Here is a 9,331-nt window from a genome sequence, read left to right on the forward strand (position 1 = left end):
ATCCAACAGGATGTGCAAATTATAGAACATATCATTGACATCACATGCAAGTAAAATTTTGCTGAAGATCATTTAACTCTGTTTGCAGCAGTATATACACAGGGACCTTCCAGTGGTTCAGGCTGGATGCCAAAGAGGATGTGGGACAAGGGATCCCACGGGATGTCAGATGGATCTTGGCTGAAAGCAGAGAATACCAGAAATATGTGTACTTGTGTTTTATTGTTTATGTAAAGGTATTCGACTGTGTGGATCATAACAAACTATGAAGAGTCTTGAGAAGAATGGGAATTCCAGAACACTTCATTTTGCTTATGAAGAATTTTTATATTGATCAAGAGGCAGTTATGGAAACAGAAAAGGTTTTTGTGTGTGTGTGGAAGAAAAACTTTAATTGCTGTTGCAAAAGAAAAACCTGTATGAAGTAGAAATTGGTTTCAGGAACATTCATTCAGAGAGAGTGTGTTCTAGAGACTGGAGGTAACTGGATGTACACTGCTGGCAGCAACCGAATAGAACAGACCCAGATGCCTGGCTGAGGCCAACACCTAATGAGGACGGAAGCCTTGTCTGTGGGGAATTTTGGGTGATACCTGGAGAAATATTATACTGTGCATAAGCCAAATTGAATTGTTTTCACAAGTGTTGTAAAGTTTCATATAGTAAAGGGTTTTTTTACATGCACTTCACTTTCACAGCAAGAGTGGCAGAGAATCCCTAAACACAGCATTCATGCCAGATATCTAACTCCTCGATATAATAATGCATACAATTCAAAATGATGACACTGTGATTACATCTAGGGCTTTCTGCACCTACAGGCGGTGGCCACGGAAAGCACGGCCCCGGGATCAGTGTCTGGAAAGCAGCCACCACCTTCCTCTATGTGTGTTTTCTTTTCATGTTTCTTAATCAGCTCTGCTGCTGTTGCTCCTTCTTAGCAAAACTGGTAAAAACAAAGTTGTAATCATTGAACATAGCACTCTGGCAATCAAGACGTTTAAAACCTTCAATCTTTTGGGGCGAAGAAAGCACTGTGCGACATTTAGAACTCTGGTTTACAAACAGGGTGGTCACAAATTTTCCTGGCTTGAAGACTTCCACAACTTTCCTGATCAGGTCGTCATAGGAGGTCTGACTTAAGTTTGTTTCAAAGCTAACATAAGAAAATTCTGGTTCTGGAGTGATGTGAATAGTCCAATAAGTTCCTTCCGATTTCATTCCATGCATTGAATACCCACAAGGATTGAACAGTGTAGCATCAATGACAGAACCTGGTATCAGGTCACGAATTCCACTCTCATGAGTGACATCCTTTGCAGTAACACCATCTTTCATGTAGAACTGGTCCATAACTGTTGGGTCAACCTCACTCATCAGAATTTCCAGGGTTTGATCTGGCTGGCTGATTACTCGACTCTCTGGGAAATCCAGAGTATATAAGTACCAACAGTCAAAATTCATACGTCCCATACAATACGCTGCTCCATTTGGGAAAATTGCATTAAGAAACTCCATTTCTTCCTGGAAATTCCGGTGTGGGTACCCTTGGTGAGAAGGCTTCATTACATTCTTACGAGAATAAAAGAAGCTTTGAATGGAGTCAAACCCACTGTAGTCCCTAGCAACCTTCACCAGGGGAACCAGTGCTTTCAGTGAGAGGGTGGTACCACATGTCTTCAAAATGAAACGCCTCTTGGAGATAAACATGCTACTCTCACTGAGTACATAAGCTTCCTGCTTGTCAGTTTCTGTCACACTTATGATTGAACATTGCACATCCTTCAAAAGTATGTCCCACTCGGATCTCGGGATGGTGCGAAGATCCCCAGATCCTTGGTTTGCATCGGGCTGCTGCCGGGAGAACCAAACCTCCAGCAGCTGCTCGGTGCCTTCCAGCAGCTTCTCGGTGCTTCCATCACCGCGAGACTAGCGCACAACCAACAACCACAGAAAATCAACTAAATTCAATCTCTTCTCCCGCCGCCGCTGCGGATTGTTCCAGCTGTGTTTTAAAGTTCAGACTCCTTTTTCCCCCTATAATTTTATATTAATGTTTTTTAAAAAAGGATTAATAAAATTTTCCCGGCTTTGTGTGTGTGTGTGTGTGTGTGTGTGTGTGTGTGTGTGTGTGTGTGTGTGTGTGAACGAAAGTTGAATGTGAGTCTGTTGGGAACAGAGGCAGATACAGTTCAGTCTCTTGCAGTCCGCTGTTTCCCCGTTACAGAGAGCAGAGCGAGCGCTAGCTAATGTCGCCGGCCATACCGTGTAAGCCAGAAACAGAAAAGTTTAAAATCAGGAAAGGTGTGTATCAGGGTTGTGTCCTCTCACCCTGCTTTTGCAATCTGTGTACTTAGCACATCACCAGAGAAACTGAATTACATGAAGAAGAACACGGCATCGGGATTGGAGGAAGGCTTATTGGTAACCTGTGCTTGGCAGATGGCACAGCCTTGCTTGCGGATGTGAGGAGGACTTGAGACACTTGCTGATGAAGATCAAGGACTGCAGGCTTCAGTGTGGATTACAACTCAGTGTCAGGAAGACCAGAATCCTCACAACTGGAACAACAGTGAGACAAAATCGAAGTTGTTGAGGATTCTGTCTTGCTTGGATCCACAATCAATGCTCATGGAAGGAGGAATCATGAGATCAAATGACGCATTGCATTGAGTAAATCTGCTGCACAAGACCTCTTTAAAGCATTGAAAAGCAAGGATGTTATTTTGAAGACTAAGATGTGCCTGATCCAAGTCATGGTATTTTCAATCGTCTCAAATGGATGTCTCAGTTGGACATTGAACAAAGAAGACTGAAGAAGAATCAAGGCATTTGAATTGTGGTGCTGGAGAAGAATATTGAAAGAACCATGGACTGAACAGCAAGGGAACGGAGCGGCGAGGTCCCCAGGGAATGCCGAAGGTGGACTTTGGGGCCAGAGCTTGGTGCCCCAACAGACTGGACTGGAAAACTCTCCTAAAGGCCAACAAACAGTCTTTGAACTAACTACAAGCTTTTCTTTCTTGTTGTGTTTTTTTTTTATCAATGGTTTGTTGCTGTTGTTTTGTTATATATTGTTGCTTGGTTTTGTTCTGTCTAGTTTTTGTGCATATTAGTATCTCCGCAGGTCTGTCTAAATAAGATAGGCTGGATGAAAAATCTGGAGGGGAAAGCAACAGGATCAACAGTTCCAGGGGGACATGGGAGAGGAGAAGGTGGGGGGGGGGGAAGGTAGTGATGTTAACAAACCCAGGGACAAGGGAACAAGTGATCCAAATTGGTGGTGAGGAAGGTGTAGGAGGCCTGGTAGGATGTGATCAAGGGTAATGTAACCAAGAGGAATTACTGAAACCCAAATGAAGACTGAGCATGATAGTGGGACAAGAGGAAAGTAAAAGGAAATAGAGAAAAGAGCTAGGAGTCAAAGGGCATTTATAGAGGTCTAAACAGAGGCATGTACATATGCAAACATATATATCAGGATGATGAAATAGATCTATGTGCACATATTTATAGATTTAGTATTAAGGTAGCAGATGGACATTGGGCCTCAACTCAAGTACTCCCCCAATGCAAGAATACTTTGTTCTATTAAATTGGCATTCTATGATGCTCACATTCCCGACACAATTGATAAAGACAAAGCGGGTGAATAAGCAAATGTAGTGAAGAAAGCTGATGGTGCCCAGCTATCAAAAGATATGTTCTGGGGTTTTAAAGGCTTGAAGGTAAATAAGCGGCCATCTAGCTGAGAAGCAACAAAGCCCACATAAAAGAAGCATACCAGCCTGTGTGATCATGAGGTGCTGAAGGGATCAGTTATCAGGCATCAAAGAACAAAAAATCATATCAGTGTGTGCTCACCTCCCTGACATGATCGCCAAAGACAAATGGGTGCATAAACAAATGTGGTGAGGAAAGCTGATTGTGTTCTGCTATCAAAAGATATAGCATCTGGGGTCTTAAAGGCTTGAAGGTAAATAAGTGGCCATCTAGATCAGAAGCAACAAAGCCCTAATGGAAGAAGCACATGAGCCTGTGCAATCATGAGTTGTTGAAGGAATCAGGTATCAGGCATCATCAGAACAAAAAATCATATCATTGTGAATGAGGTGGGGGAGTGCGGAGTGGAGACCCAAAGCCCATTTGTAGGCTACTGGACATCCCCTCAGGGAGGAGACGAGCCAGTCGATGCGATGTAGCAATGATGAAACATACAACTTTCTTTTAGTTCCTAAATTCTTTCTTCCCACCCACTATCATGCTCCCAATTCCACATTATAAATCTGGCTAGACCAGAGGATGTACACTGGTACAGATAGGAACTGGAAGCACAGGGAATCCAGGGCCGATGATCCCTTCAGGACCAGTGGTGTGAATGGTGATACTGGGAGGGTGGAAGAAGGGTGGGTTAGAAAGGGGGAACTGATTACAAGGATCTACCTATAACCTCCTCACTGGGGGACAGACAACAGAAAAGTGGGTGAAGGGAGATGTCGGACAGGGCAAGATATGATAAAATAATAAATTACAAATTATCAAGGGTTCATGAGGGAGCAGGGGAGTGGGGAGGGAGGGAAAAAATGAGAAGCTGATGCCAGGGGCAAGTGGAGAGCAAATGGTTTGAGAATGATGAGGGCAATGAATGTACAAATGGGCTAAAAAAAAAAAAAGAGCCACAGAGTGGCAGGATAGATTAAAAAAAATAATAAAAAGAAAGAACCACGGACTTCCAATGGAATGAACGAGTCTGTTTGGGGAGAAGTACAACCAGCATGCTTCTTTGAAGCAAGGATGGCAAGCCTTCATCTCATGGGAATCACAGACAATTTTGCTCATGTGGAACCTGTACATGGATGAAGAGGCAGTTGTGCAAATAGATCAAGGGAATGCTACTTGGCTTAAAGTCAAGTAAGGTGTGTATGTGTGTGTGTGTGTGTGTGTGTGTGTGTGTGTGTGTGTGTGTTGTATCCTCTCAGCATACTTAGTCAGTGTATATGCTGACAACTTTGGTGATGCTGTCAGGAGAGACCAGTACCTGAAAAAGGACCACATTATTCTTGGTCATGTAGCAGGTCAGTGAACATGTGAGAGACTCCAGAGGACATGGATTGACACAGTGGCTGCAGCAATAGGCTCAAACTTAGGAGCAATTTTGAGGAGGACACGGGACAGGGCAATGCTTCATCCTGTTGTACATAAGGTAGCGGAGGGCTGGAACGGACTCCCGGGCACTTAGCCACAGCAATAAACAGGACAAAGGCAAGATAAAGAAAAAGACAACTTGTGTGGATGAGGGAGACCATAAAACAGAACTCATGGCCATTGAGTGGGTTCTGCCCCATAGCGACCCTAGGGGACAGGGTTGAATTGCCTTCGTGGGAGTAGATAGCTGTGTCTCTCTCCCTAGAGATGGTTTCAAACTGCTGATCTTGCTGCTAACTGCAGCCCAACACATAACCCACTATGTCCTTGCAGAGACCATAATGATGCTCAAAGACTTACAGTCACGCCACCAAGCCAAGCGGCAACTCAAATGGGACATGGAAGCAAAGAAACTGTCACAAAATAATGATTGTCGGCAGGTCGACTCATCCCACTTGCTGGAGGGACTAGACGCAGGAAAGGGGCCCCATTGGGAAACAAACATTATTGCAGACGAGAAAGGCCGTACAACATTGACTGAGGGCCTCCTGATCACCTCGGTCAGGGTGACTCCCGCCTTAGTGTGCATTTTCCCACCCAAGTCAAGTCTTAGTAAGTCCCCAGGCCTAGGCTGCCCTTCCCTTGGCTGGCCTGGGGAGTTGCACCCAATACCCTGCCTGAGGGCAAAACTTTTTGATCTTGCTGGGCCAAAGGTCAGAAAGAATTCAGTGGAGACCAAAGCTGTGGGGAGACTGAAAATGAACTCAAGGCTCCCCTGTATCAGAGCCTCTGGCCCCCCTGGTGCCTGGATTTGAAGCTCTCAGACGTGTGTAGCCTCAGTGAGGAAATGCGTGGAGCCAGGCTGCACCTTTCCTGGTGAACCAGCCCTCTGACCGCTCCCTCTGGTGTGTTCCTCCTTCCCTCCACACCAAAGGCGCACAGTGTGGCCTCTCCAGGAGCGGCTCCTTGTGGAGGAAGGAGGGAGTCCGAGGGGAGGAGCGATTTAAGGCCCCGTTTCCTTTTATTTCCCCTGAAGCAAGCCTTACCACCTGAGGCTGACCAGCCCGAGCCCTGGACACTTGCTTTGTGGCTTTTGTGGCTCTGCCCCCCAAGAACCCCTTCAAGCTTTGTCTCCCTGGACGTCACTGGGGGGGGGAGGGGCTAATGTAAAGGCTTCACAAGGACAAAGCTTTCACGGGTCCAGTCAGACCTACTAAGGTATAGCCTGCTGTGTCTCCATCCTTAATGGGCTTTACGGCGTGCATCTAAATAAGGAGCATTCCCCTGTATTCTTGGAAAGAATACACCTTTTCAATAAAATTTAAAAAAAATCTCCGTAGGTGGAACCCAAGAATAGCTGCATCATTCGATCACTGGTTGGGAATGGCTTTAGAAAAAGAAAATGTCATTGAAAGATCACAGGTAGGCCTAAATACATGTAAATGTAATATTTTCCTTTTTCTCCTCAGGGGCTTTCTCTTGGGGGTGGGGGGGGGGGACTCATTGCTTTTTCTTTTGAAGCTAGACTTGCCAGCATCTTAAACTCCCCCGCAGACCTCAGACCCCTGTAAGCACACGTCCACACACGTCCACACACGCACGCACGAGCTCGCATAGGGACCCCCGTCTACCTGTCAGCGCCCTTTCTGCCGGGCCACTCTAGGTCAGGGAGATTCCGGAAAAGGGCCTGCCCCGCCCCCCTCCCCCGGGGGTTCTCTCGGGAGGACTTGGGAGGAAGAAGCGAGCTTCTCTTGACATATGCAAATATTCACCTGTGGCCCCCCCGCAGGGCAGAGCTGCAGACTTTTAAGGTCTTTAATAGGCCTGGAGGAAGGATGTTGTATCAATTATTGATGGAGAGGAACTGGGGCTGGGAGGAGGGGTGGGGGGCGAGGATTTAGTTTCTCTTTTCCCATTTATTTTGCATATGTCGATACTTTGTATTCATTGGAATACGTTTTTATCCTATTGTTTGAAGCCACTATGGAGTTCTAACTCATTAGAACAGTGTATCAACATTTAAAGTGAGTCCAAGTCGTTTGTCCTACCTCTCTGCCCCCACACTGCGATCTTTCAGTTCTAAAGTTTGACCACTGTCAATTGAGTGATTAGACACGGGAGTGGGCATGTTGTGATCTTTACTAATCATCTACCGAATTCTTCTGCCAGAATGTTTTATCTCAAGATGACAAGTTATTTCCGTATCTGGGCTTCTGGATCCTTGAACTGTTTGCTGGAGAACTGCTTCCCATCTCCATGTTGGAAAAAAAAACAAAACCCCAAACTCACTGCCATCAAGCCGATGCTGACTCATAGTGGCCACGAGATTTCTCAGGTGAGGAATACCTTGGTTCTTGGCTTCAAGAGAGAATTCACGCCACGCCTGGTTTATAATCAAGTGGGTTTATATAAAGAGAATTCACGCCGAAGCCCGATTTATAATCTAAGGGAGTTTTTATAAAGAGAATTCATGCCTAAACCTGGTTTATAATCCAAGTGGGTTTTTATAAAGGGTGGGGAAATTTCCAGGTTTTACAGTCTCAAAAGACTACATGCTATTTTGCCAAAGCATGCCCAACCGTGTAAGCAAGCTGCGCTGAGGCTTACAAGTGAACATGAGCAACCTTGTGGGGCTGGTGCCTACACGGAGTGCCCTGAGACCACAGAGGAAGCAGGCCAAGGAGAAGGGGCGGCCTTCCCCCTCCCAGGGTATTTTAAACTTCTGGTTGGGGGGGCGTGGTCAAAGGTACTGGTTGACCCCATTGGCTGAATTAAGCCCACCTGGGTGGGGTCATGAGCCTGGGCCTACTTTGGGCCGTCCAGGTGAAATGCCTACCTGCTCTGGACCTGGCTGGGGTGGAGGTGGGGGCATGCCCAGTTAAAGTCTTCATGGGTGGCCAATGCTTGCCTGATTCTCTTCTGACCTCCTCCAGGGGGTCGTACAGGCACGGGAGGGACAACCCTGTACCTGTCTGACTACTGGGTCCTAACAGCTCAATGGGACAGGGTAGAACTGGCCCTGTGGGTGTCCCAGACTGTAACGCTTTATGGAAGTAGAATGCCTCATCCCGCGGAGCTAGTATAAGCAGTCCATGTGGTCACACACTCTGCCCGCAGGGCTCTTCCTGTTAGCTGGCCAGACAGGAACAGGGGAGTGGTCCCTCCCAAGCCTGCACAGGCCCCTACAGGAGATTGGGAATAAAAATCAGGCTAGCATTAGCCACTCATGAAGATTTTCTCTGGGCCGCCCAAAGTAGGCCCAGGCTCATGACCCCACCCAGGTGGGATAATTCAACCAATGGGGTCAACCGATACCTTCAACCATGTCTCCTCCCCAGCCAGAGGTTTAAAATACCCTGGCAGGGCTAAAGGTAGGTGTTGTACCCTGTTCCTGGTCAGAGGCTGGGGGAGGCAGGAGGCCTGCAGGCCTGCTCACGTCGCACATGCACTCGCTCGGGCCTATTGAGGGCACACTGCCTGTCACTTTCTTTTTTGACCCCTGCTCCTCTTTTACCCCGCTCCTGCGTCCTCCCGGCTGGCCATGCTGCTGTCTCCCTGGTCACCAAGTGTGGACGCCCAGTCCCACGAGGTTGCCTGTGCCCAGCTGTGAGCCCCAGTGCAGCTTATATGCGGCTTTGCACACTTCCCTGACATAGCACGTACTCTTTTGAGACCGTAAAACCCAAAACTTCTCCCGTCCTTTATAAAAACCCACTTGGATTACAAACCAGATTTCGGCATGAATTCTTTCTCGTGGGAAGCGAAGAATCTAAGTATCAACCACTCGAGAAACCTAACCCTCCTAGCTCCGTATCTGGAGTGATTTCCCTTTTCCCCCCCGTATATGGCCTTTGTTAGATTCCTCGGGTGGGAAAGTCCTTGGCCCTTGGCTTCGCATGAGAAAGAAATTCATGCGGAAGTCTGGTTTGCGATCCAAGTGGGTTTTTATAAGGGAGAGAAGCAGTTTCAGGCGTTACAGTAACTGCACACACGTGGTGGCCTGAGGCCCGAGACAGAGAGACACCAGGCCTAGCAGAGCAGAAGGCAGAGAGGCAGCTGGGAAAGAGGGTGGTCTCCTGGTTGGGGTCTTTTGGGGGCCTGCGGCTAGGAGGCATGGTCAACAGAACTGGCTGACCCCACTGACTGAATTAAGCCCACCTGGCCTAGATTGGGCCAAACCAGGTGT

At 47.2% G+C, this 9,331-nt stretch overlaps 1 pseudogene; it reads right to left on the minus strand.

Annotated features, from left to right (window-relative positions):
* Positions 1-911: 911 nt before the first annotated feature.
* LOC142424201 (S-adenosylmethionine decarboxylase proenzyme 1 pseudogene) lies at positions 912-1,869 on the minus strand (annotated as a pseudogene).
* Between the last annotated feature and the right edge of the window lie 7,462 nt (positions 1,870-9,331).

Source organism: Tenrec ecaudatus, chromosome 13 (genome assembly GCF_050624435.1).
Source record: "Tenrec ecaudatus isolate mTenEca1 chromosome 13, mTenEca1.hap1, whole genome shotgun sequence".
NCBI lineage: Eukaryota > Metazoa > Chordata > Mammalia > Afrosoricida > Tenrecidae > Tenrec > Tenrec ecaudatus.